We start from the raw sequence: 19,728 nt of genomic DNA on the forward strand, positions 1-19,728 counted from the left end.
CACCCTCCCGTTCCTGACCCCAGAGTTACCCACCATCAATCGTTTCGTATTCACCCAAGATATTTTCTCTATGGTTTTGTTGTTGTCGTTCAGTCACTAAGTTGTATCCGTATCCGACTCTTTACGACTGCAGCATGCTGGGCTCCTCTGTCCTTCACTATCTCCCAGAATTTGCTCAAATTCATGTCTTGCCCCTGTGGACACACCATCATATACCTCCCTCTAGTCTCCTTCTGCTCCCATGGCCACTCCATCCCTCAACCCAGCACATACACATGCTTTTAGAATATATATACAGAGGGAGCCATAGGATACGTAGGCTCTGCACCAGGGGCCTCTTTCTAAAGTAAAGGACTTTGGGAAAGAGGGGGAGGCTCCTGCAGGCTCCAAAGGCTCAGAGCTTTGTGATTTCAGCGGGGAGAAATGGGCGAAGGGTGCACAGCCAACAGAGGGGGGAAATGGAGCAAACTTTGGACAATCGTGCTAGGAAATAAGCCAGACTGCGGTGAGGTCATGCATGTGCTCCGTGGTGTGGTTCATTAAAGTTACAAGACCCTTGGGACTCAAGGGGGGTGGGGTGGGGGCTGCCCACGCAGGGAGAGGTGGAGTCCAGAGGAACCTGGCTTTTGTGGTCAGACTGTTTCTCTGTCCTGAGTCTGGAAGTGTTGAAGAGGGGGAAGGAAAGCCCACGTCCTGCTGCATTCAGGATGAACCCCAACTTCACAGTTCCTCATTCCCTTTGTTGTGGGAGGAGGCACGCCTTCAGTTTTGGCCTCTGTCCTTAACTAACAGTGCAGCTTTTCGGAGTCATTTCCACTCTCTGGACCTTAGTTTTCTTAGACCCAGATGATCTCTGAGACCATTTCCAGGAAAGACGATGGGATATAGAGTCAGAAGATGAACGCCAGCTCGTTCAGCCTTGTGTGTCTCTGTTTCCTTAGCTACAAAATGCGATTAACCATTCCCACCTCCTAGGGTGGATGTGATGATCCTAAGCGGAGAAAGTACTTTGCTAACTGGAAGGTGCTGAGCAAACATTACTGGGCTTGGAGAATGACAGAGGGCCAGGACTTGGCTGACCTTCTCTTACCGGCCTCCCAGGTTATTCCCAGAGTGGAACAACCACAATGACTAAGACATCAATTTTTCTTTTCTTTTAAAAGCGACCTTATTGCGGGATGCTTTGCATAAATCACACCCAACCGGAGAGTACAGGTCAATGGGTTCTGACAAATGCATATACCCTGGTAAGCCCTGGCTCAGTCAAGTTCCAGAACACTTTCTTCACCTGAAAACATCTGTGCCCTTTGCAGTCAGGCCCACCTCTGGCTCCAGGCTTTCTCTTTGGCCTGATTTGAAGTTTCACGTAGTCTCCAGAGTCTGGTTTGCTCCCTTCAGTGTGGCGTGTATGTTATGTGTATCAGCAGTATGCTTCTCCTGTATGGATACCCTGTGATGTCAGCTAACAATGCAATGTGCAGACCGAACAGTGTTCCCCTCCTCTGTTCTCCTGGGAGCTGTAGGCCTTTTAGTGATTAGGCCTTCCCAGAGGGATTCCTGTCCCTTCTCTCAGGTGAAGGGAACCCAAGTTATCTGGCTCTGTTCTCATTCTGCAATCAGGACGGGAAGTCTGCATGTCCCTACAGCTTGGACTTGTGTGCCCTGGCTTCTGGCTTACAGCCCAACCTTAACACCATCCTGTCGAAGTTGTTCCCTGCATACCAGCTCATCTGGCTCCTTGGGGACATTGGCGTTCGGTGAGATCCACCCAGCCTGGGTCAAGGCCTTGGACATCCATAATGCTCTGGATAACATGCAGTTTAACCACGAGGGGAACCCAGTAAGCTGCCAGCGACCACTGTGACAGCATCAGTACAAGTTGGTTTATCAGATTAGGATCAGGTCCCTAGCAAGGGCCAGCGCGGATGGGGCCAAAGCAGCTTTTGTTTTGGCTGCACGGGACTGGCCTGCGCTTGTTGGCAGCCGGATCCGCAGACCGTGTGGGCAGTAGGAAAGGGAACAAACAGCCCTCTCTGTGTGGCATTCGGGCAGATTCTGCACATCTTTGATCACCAGGCTAGTTCGGCTCTTCCCTTTGCTTGTGTCTGGGCTCTTCCCCATCTGCTCTCTGATCCTGCTTTACCATCAGGTAACAGGGGCAGGATAATCATCATTACCATTTATTACAGCACCTACGCATGCTGCCAGGGCATTTCACATACATTATTTCATTTACTTCTCACACCAACCCTTTGAGGAAGGTATTATTAGTTCCATTTTATAGATGCAAAAACCCGAGGCGCTGAGATTTAAGTTACTTGTTTAAAATCACTCAGTTGCAGAGCTATTTGAACTTAGTTCTACCTGACTCTGGGGCCCGTGGCCTCTACTCAGGGTTTCCAGAAGCAAAGAAAGTAGGGGACCCCTAAATTGCTTTACTTTCCTCCATCCCCCGCTCCACCTCTGAGAACACTGCGGATTAGGTCTGCCTGTTGCCAGCTTCATACAGTGGAACCATCTGATACGTATTCTTTGGTGTCTGAGTTCTTTCATTTCCTCTGCTGTTTGTGAGATTTCTTTATGTGGTTGTGTGCTGGTTCATTCCTCTTGCTGTGTGGTATTCATGTATCAAGAACATCTTATTTTTGAAGACCTCTTGACTTGTGGTTAAAGTACTACACTTGAATACTGGGCAACTCCCAGTGTTTATCCGGCTTGTCTGGGTGTCTCAGAGAGAGGCTTAATCTGCCCAGAAGGTACTTCCGCTTACGAAGAAGAAGTTTTACTAGCCTCATGGCTCCTTAATTGATTAAATATATGCAGAAGTGGTCTGTGAGCAATACCACTGAGGTCACCCCCTCTGCCTCCTACCCACCCCTGGCCCCTCCCTTCTTCCTTGTCATGTTGCCAAGAGGAAAACACCCGATGTTGTTTAAGGAGCTGCAGCTCTTTGTACCAGAAGTAGGACTGTTTTGAGATAAAAGCAGTTTGAAGTTTTCTCTGGGATGCCAGGAGCACAGCTGTCTACTAGAAAGTTCTAATATTGTTGTGTCATAGTCCCATGCTGTGCGGCTCAGTCCCTTCAGTTGTGTCCAGCTCTTTCTGACCTTATGGTCTGTAGCCCGCCGGGCTCCTCTGTCCATGGGATTCTCCAGGCAAAAATGCTGGAGTGGGTTGCCAAGCCCTCCTCCAGGGATCTTCCTGGCCCAGGGATCGAACCCCGGTCTCTTGTGTCTCCTGCATTGGCAGGCGGATTCTTTACCACTGAGCCACACGGAAACCCTTATAGTCATGTGATCTTGGGCAAATCGTCTAGCTTTCCTGAGCCTCAACTTCCTCATCTACAAAATGGAAGAAATGGTGATCATGATGTTGGTTCTAAACTGCCGCTGCTGCTGCTAAGTCACTTCAGTCGTATCCGACTCTGTGTGACCCCATGGACGGCTCCCCCGTCCCTGGGATTCTCCAGGCAAGAACCCTGGAGTGGGTTGCCATTTCCTTCTCTACCCCATGGTAAATGAGAGTATAAATATGATATGGCACACAAAAGGGTTTTCCTGGCACCATGTAACTTAAGGATACTTCCTTTCCAACTTTGCCTCCTCCTATACAGGGTTCTTGGTGGCTCAGTGGTAAAGAATCCACCTGCCAATGCAGAAGATACAGGTTTGATCCTTGGGTTGGGAAGATCCCCTGGTTCAGAAATGGCAACCCTCTCTAGCATTCTTGCCTAGGAAACTCCATGGGTAAAGAAGCCTGGTGGGCTGCAGTCCATGGGGTCGCAAAAGAGTCGGACATGACTTAGTGACTAAAACAACAACAAAAAATACAGGGTTATTTGCAAGACAGACTTGGGAGAATCAAAGGATAAGTCTGCTGGAGGATGGAAGAGTCTGAGTAGTGTCAGTCCCTGGATTAATAAGGATGGTTGGCTGAAGTTCAGATCTCAAGAAGAGGCAAGAGAAGAATAAAGAAAGACCTGGGAGAAATTGCTCTTGAGCCATTTAGACTGTGAGGTGCTATGGGAATAAATACCACTCTAATACTTTCCGGCTATGTCACAATTCTCCCTGCACTTAGGGAAAAGAAAAAAAAAATCCTATCTCTCTTTGCAATGTTAACATTCTCCAAAGCATTCTGTTTGTTTTGGAGGAAAGAAGGTGGTGGAGAAGCTGTGAGCCTCCATTGCATTGCAGCAAGGGCCACAGAGAAGCGCACAGAGAAGGATGGATAGTAGCAGCCACCAAGAAGGAAGTCAGATCGTTTCTGGTGCTGATGGGAGAGACAAAGCGGGTGAAATGGGAATTCTCATGGGGTTATGCATTCCATCCAAGTGCACACTTAGGTACAAGCTTGACCACACCTTCTTCATTCCCATTCTTAGCTGATCTCACTCCAAAGTAAAAATAAAAGCGATTCACAACCATCCTATTATTTCCTTTGGCTACTGGAGCAATGACAGGAACTTGTGGAGGGGTCAGTCATACGAAGGGGCCCTGACTCAGAATTCCTTGTATACTCATAAGTACGTGTGTCTCATGAGAAACGGTGGTGCTTCTACCTTGCCTTGTTGGCTTGACTGCCTGAGAAACTGGTGTTGTTGACCTCAGAAGTTAATATTCTGCGTGAATGCTTGGGCAGGTAGGAGGGAGGGAGCGAAGGAAGAGAACAAATGAGTCTCAGTGAACTGGGGCATGTCAGAAATTTAATAAGAACAAGTTGAGACAAGTGTTAAACCAGAATCCCCTGAGAGAAGAGAGATAGGGTTGGTCCTTGTCAAAAAATGTCTGCAAGTTAGACTAAAGGAAGGGAAGAGAAAGCGAGTAGGAGGGAGAAGCTCGAAAGAAATCGTCAGATTTGGTTAACAGAGTTGATTTGCAAAACTTCCAATTTTACTTTTAGCCTAGGCTGGAAGTTCTGGGGAACTAACCTCCAGAGAGGGCTGTAGATAGTCAAAACCCACTCTTACGCTTTTCATTTATGGATCCTGTGGCCTGGAGGCAATACTTATTGTTGTCTTATAAAAGAAGTATTTGATAAGTATGGGGCCTGTTAATTGAGCGCAAATTTGATTCCTTTTAAATTTTGGTTTGATGAAGTTCTTAATAGAGGGATTCTAATAGGACAATCTATAACATCTAACAAGTTCTAGTTATGAAGTTACTGTTGAAAATGTATGCACACAGAAGCATACATGTTTGAACGGTACAGTTACCAACCTCCTCTGTTATAAAAAGTTAATGCACACTTCTCCAAATACATCGCTGAGTTTGGACGGTACCCAGACCCCAGGCCATAAAATATGAGCGCCACCTGGTGAGGAAAGTGGGTAACTGATTCTGTATCTTCAAGTATGCGATCAACAGATAATTACTGTTTATAAAATCTTAGAACGTCCTGGGAATATTCATCAACATGACATGAAAGTGACAGTGATGTTTTTAAAAGTTTTAATTATTATGATAATGATAATGGGTAGGCTTTAGGCTAGAAAGTAGCTTTCTTAGCTTGTCCGAATCATCCCGGTAATGATGGCCTCTGAGAGGAGGGAAGGTAAGACCCCGCCGGTAAAGAAAGAAAGGGAGGGGCTCGCAGTGGTGTGATGAGGGGCTGGTCTTACTTTCAGGATTCAGTTCAAGACACACAAAAGAGCAGAAATCAAATTGTCTAGGAGGTACTGGCTGGGAAGAAGGGAAGACCATTATCTGCAAGTGTCTGTTGATAAAAGCTGGGGAGAGAGGCTTTAGCCTGCTTTCACCTTCTTACTGCGAAGCTGCCGTCTCTGGACCGAGTCTCTGAAACAAGACTGAGGACCTACTAAGCCAAAGTGGCAGCATGGTTTCTTTTCCTTTTCTTTCTTTCTGCCACTCCTCTCTCTGTCCCTTCTTTTTTTCTTTTAAAATAATTCTTGGAAAGTGCTATTTGTGAGACCAAAGAGCTGTGCTCATTATCCTGGGTTCTTAAATTTAAAAATTCCTATATGTTTTTGACAGGCACTGAGGGTTACTGGAAAGAATGTTTAGATCCAGACTATGGGATGTTTAGTTAGTACCCTTTAGGTCCAGAAATAAAAGATGCTTGGTCCTTGGAAGAAAAGTTATGACCAACCTAGACAGCATGTTAAAAAGCAGAGACATTACTTTGCCAACAAAGGTCCTTCTAGTCAAAGCTATGGTTTTTCCAATAGTCATGTATAGATGTGAGAGTTGGACTATAAGGAAAGCTGAGTGCTGAAGAATTGATGCTTTTGAACTTACGGTGTTGGAGAAGACTCTTGAGAGTCCCTTGAACTGCAAGGAGCTCCAACCACTCAATCCTAAAGGAAATCAGTCCTGAGTGTTCATTAGAGGGACTGATGGTGAAGCTGAAACTCCAATACTTTGGCCACCTGATGCAAAGAACTGACTCATTTGAAAACACCTTGATGCTGGGAAAGATTGAAGGTGGGAGGAGAACGGGACGACAGAGGATGAGATGGTTGGATGGCATCACTGACTTGATGCATATGAGTTTGAGTAAACTGTGGGAGTTGGTGATGGACAGGGAGGCCTGGCATGCTGCAGTCCTTGGGGTTGCAAGGAGTCAGACACGACTGAGCAGCTTAACTGAACTGAGGTCCAGATTGACCTAGAGTAGAATTTTGGCATTCTGCCTCTCAGGTGTAAGGCAAGGAGGGGTGTGTGTGCCTTTTCCCTAACCTCTCTAAGACTCAGTTTCCTTACACGCATATGGCTCCTTTACCTTCTAGGAGAACCTCTCTGTGTGTTTTTAAATTTTTTTGGGTGGTGCCCCCAAGTGGAAGGCAGCTCCCTTAACCCTTAAGGTGGAGACAGAAGCAAACAGCCGTAGAATACACGATGTTGATGTTGACAGGAATAATATGGGGAAAGGGTGGCTTTTGCATTGGGGCTGGTAGTGTGACTTCAATAGGGCACTTTGTTCATTCACCCAGTCACAATTTATGGAGCTCCTATAACGAGCAAGACATCTTTTTAGGCGCTGGGGATACGCCTGTAAACAAGGAAAAAGAAACAACCAACTCTGCCCTGCCCTCACTGAGCTCACATTCTCGGGGGAGAAGCCATATTGCACACATATAATGAACTATATATGTTTTTTAGATAGTAAGAAACTCTCGGAGAAAAATTAAAACAGGGTAAGGGGATAGGTGTTATACCAGAAAGTCTTGATTTCATATTGATAAGTGAGTTTGGGACAGAGAACTGAAGGAGGGGAGGGAATGTACCAGATAGATCCAGATGGGAAGGAAAGGCAACTCGCACAAAATAGTGTTGCTGCAAACGGCATTATGTAGCTCTTTCACGGCTGAATAACACTCCCTCGTGTCTGTGTGCCAGTTTCTTACTCCATTCCTCTGCTGATGGGCATTTAGGCTGTATCTGTGTCTTGGCTGCTGTGAATAGTGCTGCGATGCACATGCGTGTGTGCTAAGTCACTTCCGGCGTGTCCGACTCTTTGCGACCCTATGGACTGTAGCCCTCCAGGCTTCTCTGTCCATAGCATTCTCCAGGCAAGAATACTGGAGTGGTTTGCCATCCCCTCTTCCAGAGGATCTTACCAACCAGGGATTGAACTCACATCTCTTACGTCTCCTTTATTGGCAGGTGGGTGCTTTACCAGTAGCGCCATCTGGGAAGCCCACTGTGAACACAGGGCTGCATGTATCTTTGTGTGTGTGTGTGTGTGTTTTAAAGGTAGGCATGATTTCTTTTCTTTTCTTATTTATTTGGCTGTGTCAGGTCTTAGTTGCGGCATGTGGCAATGACTTTAGTTGTGGTAAGTGGGATCTAGCTCCGTGACCAGGAATCAAGCCCGGTCCCCCTGTCCTGGGAGCAGAGGTTTAGCCACTGGACCAGCAGGGAAGTCCTGCATATATATTTTTGGATTATAGTTTTTTCTGGATACATTCCTAGGAGTGGGATTGCTGGATCATACAGTGCTGTGCTAAGTCACTTCAGTCGTGTCCAACTCTTCGAGACCCTATAGACTGTAGCCCACCAGGCTCCTCTGTCCATGGGATTCTCCAGGCAAGAATACTGGAGTGGGTTGCAGTGCCCTTCTCCAGGGGATCTTCCTGAACCAGGGATTGAACCTGCATCTCTTAAGTCTCCTGCATTGGCAGGCAGGTTCTTTACCACTAGCGCCACCTGGGAAGCCCGGATCATATGGTAGCTCTATTTTTAGTTTTTTAAAGAAACCTTCATACTGCTGCTGCTGCTGCTGCTGCTAAGTCGCTTCAGTCGTGTCCGACTCTGTGCGACCCCATAGACGGCAGCCCACCAGGCTCCCCCGTCCCTGGGATTCTCCAGGCAAGAGCATTGGAGTGGGTTGCCATTTCCTTCTCCATTGCATGAAAGTGAAAAGTGAAAGGGAAGTTGCTCAGTCGTGTCCGACTCTTTGCGACCCCATGGGCTGCAGCCCACCAGGCTCCTCTGTCCATGGGATTTTCCAGGCCTCTGTTCTCCATAATTGTTGTACCAATTTGCATTCTCACCATCAGTATGGGAGGGTTCCCTTTAAGGGAGATAAACATTGTGGCTCACCTTTTCAAGGAGTCACTCTGGGCCGTGTGCAGAGAATAGATAGGGGTGTGGTTCAGGAGGAGGGCCAAAGGCAGAATCAGGGTCAAGTTAGGAGGCTTGGTCTTAGTCCTAGGAAGAGATGGGAGGGCTTCAGGCAGGGTGTTGATGGGTTGTGTTGGGGAGAGTCAGGTGTGTAGCAAGGGTGTTTCAGGTCCAGGCAGGCAGCAGCTGGATAAGTGTACAGTATGGGAAAATGATTTTCTGTCCAGGAAATGGCCTGCGATGCGTTGTGATGGGCTGGGCTGGGGTGAGGAGGGAGAAACGGGATTCAAGCTCAGGAAGGCAGGATGGTGTTGGCTTGGTGAACAGCTTACAGAGTTTGAACTTTCTTCTCTGTATAAACAGAGGCAGCAAAGTTCTGTACGTAAGAGCCACGTGATCAGACAGGGTTTTGAGCTCTGGTGGCTAATGGAGGTAAGACTACAGAGGGAGCAGAGAATTAGAGACAATGGTCGTGGGAAGAATAAGGTTCGGACTTATGCAGTGAGCGGAAAGGATGTATGAGTGATGTTTCACCAGTGGAACAACAGCAAAGTGAGGGAAGTTTACCAACTGATGTACAGTTGACCCTTGGACAACACGAGGGTTAGGTGGCACCAACCCACCATGCACTCAAAAAGTCCAGATATAACTTTATAATTGGATCTACATACCTGCGATTCTGCACCCGAGAATTCAACCAACCTCAGATGGTGTAGTGCTGTGAAAGTGAAAGTGAAAGTCGCTCAGTCGTGTCCGACTCTTTGCGACTGTAGTACATACTCATTGTAAAAAAGAAATCAACATGTAAGGGCATCTGGGCAGTTCAAACTTGGGTTATTTAAGGGTCAACTGTATAATCATTGATAGGGGCATATTTTTGATTAAAAAACGTATCTCAGTGTGGAAGTAGGTGTGCTAGAATGAATGCCTGCTCTTCTCCTCCTTCTCCCCCCCATCCAGGTTAAATGCTTTAGAGATAATGGTGATAAATCAGTGTGATATTGTAATTTAATAAGAAATATTCATTGGGTCTTTGTCCCTGCTTCAGGCAAGCTTCTAAAACTCTTGGAATTTCTTATGCAGAGGGTGACTTAAATGTCTTTTGTTATGTTAATAAGACAATTGGTGAAAAGCCCCTAGGGTAGTCTCATGGTTGGGGGAAGGGAGGAGGTGGTTGCTAGGAGAACCCATCTAGTGATCAGAAGGTAGGAATTGACAGTCCCATCCCAATCTCTGGGGAGAAGGGTGGGGCTGGTCGTTGGATTAGTCATTGATAACCCACAACTTAATCAACCATGACTATGTAGTTAGTCAATTTAGTCGCTCAGTCGTGTCCGACTCTTTGCTACCCCATGGACCGCAGCATGCCAAGCCTCCCTGTACATCACCAACTCCCACAGTTTACTCAAACTAATGTCCATTGAGTCGGTGATGCCAACCAACCATTTCATCCTCTGTTGTCCCCTTCTCCTGCCCTCATTCTTTCCCAGCATCAGGGTCTTTTCAAATGAATCAGTTCTTCACATCAGGGGGGCCAAAGTATTGGAGCTTGAGCTTCAACATCAGTCCTTCCAATGAATGTTCAGGACTGATCTCCTTTAGGATGGACTGGTTGGATCTCTTTGCAGTCCAAGGGACTGTCAAGAGTCTTCTTCAATACCACAGTTTGAAAGCATCAATTCTTTGACAGTCAGTCTCCTTTATGGTCCAACTCTCACATCCATACACGACCACTGGAAAAACCATAGCTTTGACTAGACGGACCTTTGTTGGCAAAGTAACATCTCTGCTTTTTAATATGCTGTCTAGGTTGGTCATAACTTTCCTTCCAAGGAATAAACATCTTTTAATTTCATGGCTGCAGTCACCATCTGTGGTTATTTTGGAGCCCCCCAAAATAAAGTCTTCACTGTTTCCCCTGTTTCCCCATCTATCTCTCATGAAGTGATGAGATCAGATGCCATGATCTTAGTTTTCTGAATCTGAGTTTTAAGTCAACTTTTTCGTCTCCTCTTTCACTTTCATCAAGAGGTGCTTTAGTTCTTTTCTCTCTGCCATACGGATGGTGTTATCTGCGTATCTGAGGTTATTGATATTTCTCCTGGCAATCTTGATTCCAGCTTGTGCTTCTTCCAGCCCAGCATTTCTCATGATGTACTCTGCATGTAAGTTAAATAAGCAGGGTGACAATATAAATAAGCAGGAGCAGCCTTGACATACTCCTTACCCTATTTGGAACCAGTCTGTTGTTCCATGTCCAGTTCTAACTGTTGTTTCCTGACCTGCATATAGGTTTCTTAAGAGGCAGTTCAGGTGGTCTGGTATTCCCATCTCTTTCAGAATTTTCCACAGTTTATTGTGATCCACACAGTCAAAGGCTTTGGCATAGTCAATAAAGCAGAAGTAGATGTTTTTCTGGAACTCTCTTGCTTTTACCATGATCCAGTGGATGCTGGCAATTTTATCTCTGGTTCCTCTGCCTTTTCTAAATTCATCTTGAACACCTGGAAGTGCACGGTTCATGTACTGTTGAAACCTGGCTTGGAGAATTTTGAGCATTACTTTACTAGCATGTGAGATGAGTGCAATTGTGCAGTAGTTTGAGTATTCTTTGGCATTGCCTTTCTTTGGGCTTGGAATGAAAACTGACCTTTTCCAGTCCTGTGGCCACTGCTGAGTTTTCCAAATTTGCCGGCATATTTAGTGCAGCACTTTTACAACATCATCTTTTAGGATTTGAAATAGCTCAACTGGAATTCCATCACCTCCACTAGCTTTGTTCGTAGTGATGCTTCCTAAGGCCCACTTGACTTCACATTCCAGGATGTCTGGCTCTAGGTGGGTGATCACACCATTGTGATATCTGGGTCATGAAGAATCTTTTTTGTATAGTTTTTCTGTGTATTCTTGCTGCCTCTTCTTAATATCTTCTGCTTCTGTTAGGTCCATAGCATGTCTGTCCTTTATCAAGCCTATGTAATGTGTGTGTTAAGTTGCTTCGGTTATGTCTAACTCTCTGCAACTCCACGGACTGCAACCTGCCAGGCTCCTGTATTCATGGGATTCTCCAGGCAAGAATACTGGAGTGGGTTGCCATTTCCGTCTCCAGGGGATCTTCCTGACCTAGATTCAAGCCTGCATCTCTTACACCTCCTGCATTTGCAGGCAAGTTCTTTACCATTAGCTCCACTTGGACTGTAAAGAAGGTTGAGTGCCAAAGAGTTGATGCCTTTGAACTGTGGTGTTGGAGAAGACTCTTGCGAGTCCCTTGGACTGTAAGGAGATCAAAGCAGTCAATCCAAAGGAAATCAACCTGGAATATTCATTGTAAGGACTGATGCTGAAGCTGAAGTTCCAATATTTTGGCCACCTGATACAAAGAACTGACTCACCTGAAAAGCCCCTGATGCTGGGAAAGATTGAAGGCAGGAGGAGAAGGGGACAACAGAGGATGAGATGGTTGAATGGCATCACTGACTCAATGGTCATGAATTTGAATGAGTTCTGGGAGATGTTGAAGGACGGGGAGGCCTGGTGTGCTGCAGTCCATGGGGTTGCAAACAGTTGGACACAACTGAGCGATAGAACAACAACGACCGCAACCTGGGAAGACCGAGTAGGTAATGAAGCCTCCATAAAAACCCAAAAGGACGGAGTCTGGAGAGCTTCTGAGCTGGTGAACACTTGGAGATTCTGGGAGAGTGGTGCCTGGAGAGGTAATGGAAATGCTGATTTCTGTTCTTGAATTGTATCTTTTTATAATAAACCAGGAAACTAATTAATAAATTCTTTCCCCGAGTCTCTGAGCCGGTCTAGCAAGTTAATCCAACCTGAAGAGGAGGTTGTGGAAGCCTCTGCCCTATAGACTTGCTACAGGTGTTTGAAGTTGGAGGGGGGCGGGGTGCGGTCTGGAGGGAATGAGCCCTTACCCTGTGGAATCCAATGCTGGCCCTGGCTAGATAGTGTCTGCATTCACCTGAATTGTGGGACATTCAACCAGAGTTGAGGAGTCGCTTGGTGGTGTGGGAAAAAACACATAGGAATTGGGCACAGAACCATAGCTGGACCAAGAGTCATTAGCTGGGATTTTGTGTGGCTGAGTGAGTGGGAGAAACCAAAAAACGGGACTGGCGGTGGCGACCAGAGAAGCCTTGGGAAAAGGTGGCTTGAGAGAGAACAAAAGAGCAAGCAGAGATGTGGCAGCACCTTCTGTTACCCTCCTGCGTCATTCCCAACAAGGTTTCTCTTCTCTGGTGTCTCTTGAGCTGATAAAATGAGGCCAAGTTTGGTTCCAAGGAAAGGAAAGTTTAGTTTCCGATCAAAAACGGAAAGATGTGAGTTCTGCTTTAGAGTACACACGCTCCCCTTACAGGCTGGTGGGTGGGGCTGCTTTATATGGGTTTCCTCAGTGGGGAAGGGAAGGGAGGGAAGCGGGCAGAGTTCTCCTCGGTCCAGTGTAGTGGTACTGCTCAGGGCTCCAGATGTCAGTGCTCTGAGCAGCTTCGCTGTACACGGCCCCCAGCCGCCATCTTGGATTGCAGTGCCGTGAGCAGCCTCTCTGTACACGGCCCCCAGCCGCCATCTTGGATTGTAGTGCCGTGAGCAGACTCTGCACACGGGCCCCAGCCGCCATCTTGGACTTTGAAACCACCTAGCTGAGGTGTTGGCATAGCCATTCAGCAGGAGGAACTCTGGTCTGAAGCCCTCTGCAATTGGCCCCGTGTGAGCACGTGAAACCAGACTAAGCACAAAGAAGGGAAAAAAGGTTAGGTTTTATCTTATTACCCAGAGTCTATTTATTTCCCCTGGGAATTGTTAATGGGGTGTGCCAGTGACCCTTCTGGGGCAGAACGCTGGTTAAAAACGGCCCAGATACTTCAAGGGGGCATTTGTGAGGCTGTGCAGTGAGCTGTGGTGGGGATTGCAGCCGCCTTCTCTGTCTCCCCAGAGAGGCTCTGTGGAAGTAAAGTTGTTCTATGGGGCTTTGGATTCAGACCTCAGTTTTCTCAGAGGAGAGGGTGCCAAAGGCAGGTGCCCAGGAGCAGACCTGCCTTTTGTTTGCTCTGCTGCCAGGATCCTGGTAGGAGAATGAAGTGAGTGGAGATTGCAGCCACATGCTGTAATTTTCGCTAATGTATCCTGTTCCTGCTCCTGCTTTGCTATGAGGCCGTGAGTTTACGTCCCTCAGCCATCCAGCTGGGCCAGAAACAAAAGCTAAGTCTTCCTGCTCCTTTGTCGCCCAGCTTGCTCCCTCGGGCTGGGTTCTCCGCAGCCTCCCTGTAAGTCTGGCCTTCTGCCTAAAGCAGGGATTCGTCCTGAGAGGCGCCACAGTGTACTCAGTCCTTCACTTGTCTTTTGCTTCCTGGTGAGGATTTGTTTTTGTTCCCTCTTCCTTCGTCACCTTTCCAGATTGAAATACATACCTCACTGTCATTTTGTGATTCTCAAAATTAGAAAGAAAGCCAATAGGAAAGTGGTACTAACCTGTTATTATTGTAATTACCATTCCCTTGAGGAAGCATCTAATTGTATTAACTGGCCTGCGGTGACAACAGTGAACAGGCATCGTTTTCATACAGAAATGCCCTTGGTTCTTGGGCTTCCCCGGTGGCTCAGATGGTAAAGAATCTGCCTGCAATGAGGGAGATACAGATTTGATCCCTGGGTTGGGAAGATCCCATGAAGAAGGGAATGGCTACCCAATCCAGAATTATTGCCTAGAGAATTCCATGGACAGAGGAGACTGGTGGGCTGCAGTCCATGGGATTGCAAATAGTTGGACATGACTGAGTGACTTTCACTTTTTTCTTAGAGCATTGAGGGTTTGATACCAAGAACCATGGACACTCATATACAATGGAAGTGACCAAATGTCCTAATTTTGGGGGGTTGATCCTGACTTCTTTCTGTCTTCTACTCTGAGACTCTAGGCCTGTCTCTTGAGCTCTCTTGGCTTCAAGTAGGGATAATGAGATCTTATCTGAAGTCAGGGGCTTCCCATTTGGGGCTAGTGGTAAAGAACCCACCTGCCAATGCAGGAGACATAAGAAACCAATATTTGATCCCCAGGCCAGGAAGATCCCCTGGAAGAAGGCATGGAAACCCACTCCAGCACTCTTTGCCTGAAGAATCCCATGGACAGAGGAGACTGGCAGGCTACAGTCCATGGGGTCATAAAAAGTCAGACACAACTGAAGCGACTTAGCATGCATGCACCTGATCTCAGCAGCAGGACCACGTGATCTCTGAAGGCCCCTCAGAGCCATTTAGTCTGTGAGGAGCTATGGGAATAAATACCACTCTAACACTTCCGGGATACTAAACTCCACAATTCTATGAATATTCTTTATTCGAAGGTCCCCCAAACAAAGTAAAAGTCCAGCAGAATTTCAGAAATCCCACTCTCCAAGGAAGCCTTATGAGATAAGAAAACAGTGTTAAAGAAATGAGATAATATATCCGAATGTTACTGTTGTTTAGTCAGTCGTGTCTGACTCTTTGCGACCCCACGAACTGTAGCCCACCATGCATCTCTGGCCATGGCAAGAATACTGGAGAGGGTTGTCATTTCCTCTTCCAGGGGATCTTTCCAACCCAGGGATCCAACCCTCATCTCCTGCATTGCCGGGTGGGTTCTTTACCACTGAGCCATCAGAGAAGCCCCTACATCAGAATACAGGTCTCTAAAATGTGCATCACTGCGTTGGACATTTGCAGTGGGGGCTTCATAGCTCTTTCTCCAGGTGACCCTGGGACAGAAGTCTTATATGAACCAGGACTGTGCTAACCACTTCATATATGTTGCCATTTAATGTTTCAACGAAACTTGCGTGGTGTGCACATTTAGAAACGAGGAAGCTGAAATCCAGGAAATTAACTAACTCAAGCTAAGTAATGGTAAAGATGATCTTCAACCTCAGTTGATCTGACACCAGCGCTCACACTCTAAATCACATTTAATGCTTGTCTCTCTGTGTAGACACCAGGAATCTTATTTATGAGAAAAGTCTGTTAGTGATGGCTAGGTTCTGGGAACTCGTGCATAAAAAATTAAGAATCCGTAAAGAATGTCACCTAACTGGATGCTTGGAGGGCAGAGGGGTTTGGAGAGGGTAGAGGTGTGTGAGCTCTCGTAGCACTCTGGTCTTGCCATCAGGAAAGCTTTCTCAGGTGTTCTGGTCCTGAACTATCTGTTTAAAGCATGTCTAAGGTTGAAGGTTGAAGTTAAGAGCGTGCTCCTTGGAGGCAGGACCGTTCCCCTGGGAACTGCAGGGTGTGGTGGTGAGGTGAGGACACGGGCAGGCAGAGCAGCAGCCGGATGGACGGCAGCAGCAGGGAGCCTGACAGCTGTGGGGGCAGAACCCTGCACAGCTGTCTGGGGGCGTGGAGGCCCACGGGGCCGGGCGTGGAGATCCGAAGAGCAGGCTGGCAGGGCACACAGAGCCTAGTGCCATTGCAATGTGTCATCTATGCTCCAGGCGGCTAGGACTTGGGGAAATGACTGTTACCCTGCATGCAGATGGATCTGTTCTGTTTAGAACATCTTCCTCCCAATGGGCTAAGTGTACTCTTCTACTGCTGTAGCTGCCTTTCCACAAGATGAGTTCCAAGTTTTCCATTGTGTTTAGGATGTACAGTGAGTCCAGTGAACTTTAGAGAGGGGGCCCTTTGTGCTGACCATAACCACCAAGCATTATGAGTTAGTCACATGGCACTGGAGGGGCTGATGTTGAGGCTGAAACTCCAGTACTTTGGCTGCCTGATGCGAAGCACTGACTCATTTGAAAAGACCCTTATGGTGGGAAAGATGGAAGGTGGGAGGAGAAGGGGACGACAGAGGATGAGATGGTTGGATGGCATCACTGACTCAATGCACATGAGGCTGAGTAAATTCTGGGAGTTGGTGATGAACAGGGAGGCCTGGCATGCTGCAGTCCATGGGGTCACAGAGTTGGACATGACTGAGTGACTGAACTGTGGGATCAGGTACGCACTTTCTTTCTTGGAGGACATTGAGTCCTTGACCCTCTGGTGATGGCAGAAGGCCCAGGGGTTCATTGTAACCCTTCTCTGATGCTCTTGTCCCCTTCCTGTCATGAGACTGGGATCTGATGCTTCATTGAATTTTGGTATGCAACAGAGGGAGGGAACCCAGGTTGGCTCAGTCCTTTCTTGATGACTGCATGAAGTTGGCCTTACTCTCTGGTGTGGAAAGCCACAAAGCCAGGAGTCCTGTGCCAGGGCCTCCTTCATGGCTGATGGTGATCATGCAGTGATGCTCCCTGAAGGGGAATCCTTTGGATTGGAACACCTATTTCCCACTGGTGCTGGGCTCCGTGGAGGGCTTCTCCTGGGCTAGGAGTGGGACCCAGGACAAATGTCTTCTCTTCCAGTCTTCTGTGCAAGATGTAGGTATCTAGATGCGGCCAACTATTGCCAAGGGACCCACAGAGCCTTCAGATTTCCCGGCATGGGTGAAGTTCCTCCGCATGAGAGGCTGGCTCCTGGGGTGGTGGTCCTGCTGTTGGCCTCCCTGAAGTTTAGGCCAACCACATGGGGCTGACAACACTGGGAACTCAAGCATGGCTTTTTTCCCAGCAATTCTTTACAAAATTTTAATTTTAGCTGTCTTAAATTATGTAATGGACTCCTGCATGCACTCTTTGTACACTTTTAAGCTTCACAAAGTGGAAATCCACCTTGACTACCATTCCTGATTCCATCTCCTCGTTATCAGTTGATTTTATAGACTTTCAGATGTTTCCTCCGTGCATTTTTTCTCTATATATACATATATCATCCCACACATTGTGGTTGTGTAATTGGTATCAGCTGTACATGCCGTATAAACTTCTTTGAAACACTTTCTTCACTCAACTATCTTAGCAGTTTTTCCAATCAGTATATGTGTGTTTAGTCACTGAGTCATGTCCAACTCTTTGCAACCCCACGGACTATAGCATGCCAGCCTTCCCTGTCCTTCACTATCTCCTAGAGTTTGCTCAAATTCATGTCCACTGAGCCAGTGACACTAACCATCTCATCCTCTGCCACTGTCTTCTCCTTTTGCCTTGAATCTTTCCCAGCATCAGGGTCTTTTTGATTGAGTTGGCTTTTCGCATCAAGTGGCCAAAATATTGAATCTTCAGCTTCAGCATCAGTCCTTCCAATGAATATTCAGGGTTGATTTCCTTTAAGATTGACTGGTTTGATCTTCTTGATGTCCAAGGGACTCTCAAGAGTGTTCTCCAGCACCACAGTTTGAAAGCATTAGTTATTTGGTGCTCAACCTTCTTTATTGTCCAGGAGGAGATGGTGAAGGACAGGGAAGCCTGGTATGCAGCAGTCCATGGGATTGCAAAGAATCAGAAATGACTGAGCAACTGAACAATAACAACAACACATCCATACATGACAACTGGAAAAACCATAGCTTCAACTATACAGAACTTTGTCGACAAAGTGATGTCTCTTCTTTTTAACACACCGTCTAATTTTGTCATAGCTTTCCTTCCAAGGAGCAATCGTCTTTTGATTTCATGGGTGCAATCACTGTCTGCAGTGACTTTGGAACCCAAGAAAAGAAAATCTGTCATTGCTTCCACTTTTTCCCCTTCTATTTGTCATGAAGTGATGGGACCAGATGCCATGATCTTAGTTTTTTGAATGTTGAGTTTCAAGCCAGCCTTTTCACTCTCTTTTACCATCAAGAGATTCTTTAGTTCCTTTTCACTCTCTGACATTAGAGTGGTAATTCTCTGAACTATTGCAGAGTATTCTGTAATATATCATATTAAGGATACTCTGGACCAATGCTCCCTTTTTATGAAAATATTGGAGAACACCTCCATATTGTCCTGAAATGAAATTCATATGTAATATGTTATATAATATAAGATTAAAAAGCAATATAATGTTCTAACTGTAATAAAAGGATACAAAGAAAAACAATGTATAATAAATTAACATATACTTTGATATACAAATGACTTGGACACACTGAAGCAGATGACATCATCAAGTAGACAGATGCTGTACCTCTTTATAGACTCAAGTGAGTGCTACAGTCCCCAGTGCAGACAGATTTGGGTGTGATTTGATGCTAAATTAAATACCCTGGATGACATTGCCAATGACTTCACGATTTTTCTGAGATGATGAACGACTCATGGTAAAGATTCAAACTAAACAAAGTTCCAATGTGTCTCAGTTTATTTGGTGGTTCCATTCTTAGAAATCATCATATATTAAAATTGTGCAAAAATTGATTTGTGTTTATATGTAGTGGAATTCAGTTTTTGGCTCAGATGTTTTTCACCCACAAGGCTGTGACAGGACACCCAGAATCCTTGATGGATGGGGAAAATTCTTCATTGCTGTGGCCCCCAACCAATCCGTACCAATAGTAACCCCAAAGATCATGACAGTCAACACCTGCATAAATTTCCTAAACATCTCTGGTCATTTAATGGAGACATTTATGCTTTTATTTTTTCCTCCAGGTTTTTGCTATTATAAACAAAGTAGTAAAGAGAATCCTTATATTTTCAGTCTTATGCACATGTCAGAACAGTTTTTCCCAGAAAGATAAATCCCCAAGTCACTTCAACTGAGGTGCCCTCACGGGTTGGCTGGGGTGTGAGGTGTGACTTCTCTGCAGGATGGCCCTTTCTGTTCCACTTTTCGTCCTTCCCAGGGAACCCCCAGCCTCGGTCAGAGCTGATTCTTGTTCACTGGGAAAATGCAGAGCCATGGCTTCCCCTCTATCTCCAGAAAGACAGCCCTCCTCTGGATCAGCTGCTCTTACCTGTCCTTCTTTTTTTAAAAAATAATTTTATATATTTATTTTTGGCTGTGGTGGGTCGTTGTTGCTGTGTGCAGGCTTTCTCTAGTTGTGGCAAGAGGGGGCTGCTCTTCATTGCAGTGGGCAGACTTCTCATTGCAGTGGCTTCTCTTGTTGCAGAGCATAGCCTCCTGGGCTCATGGACAGTAGTTACAGCACGCAGGCTCGGTAGTTGCGGCTCTCAGGCTCAGTTGCTCCTGGGCATGTGGGATCTTCCCAGACCAGGACTCAAACCCGTGTACTCTGCATTGGCAGGTGAATTCCCATCTACTGTAGCACCAGGGAAGTCCTCTTTCCTGT

The sequence above is a fragment of the Capricornis sumatraensis genome, chromosome 5, assembly GCF_032405125.1.
Source record: "Capricornis sumatraensis isolate serow.1 chromosome 5, serow.2, whole genome shotgun sequence".
Lineage (NCBI taxonomy): Eukaryota > Metazoa > Chordata > Mammalia > Artiodactyla > Bovidae > Capricornis > Capricornis sumatraensis.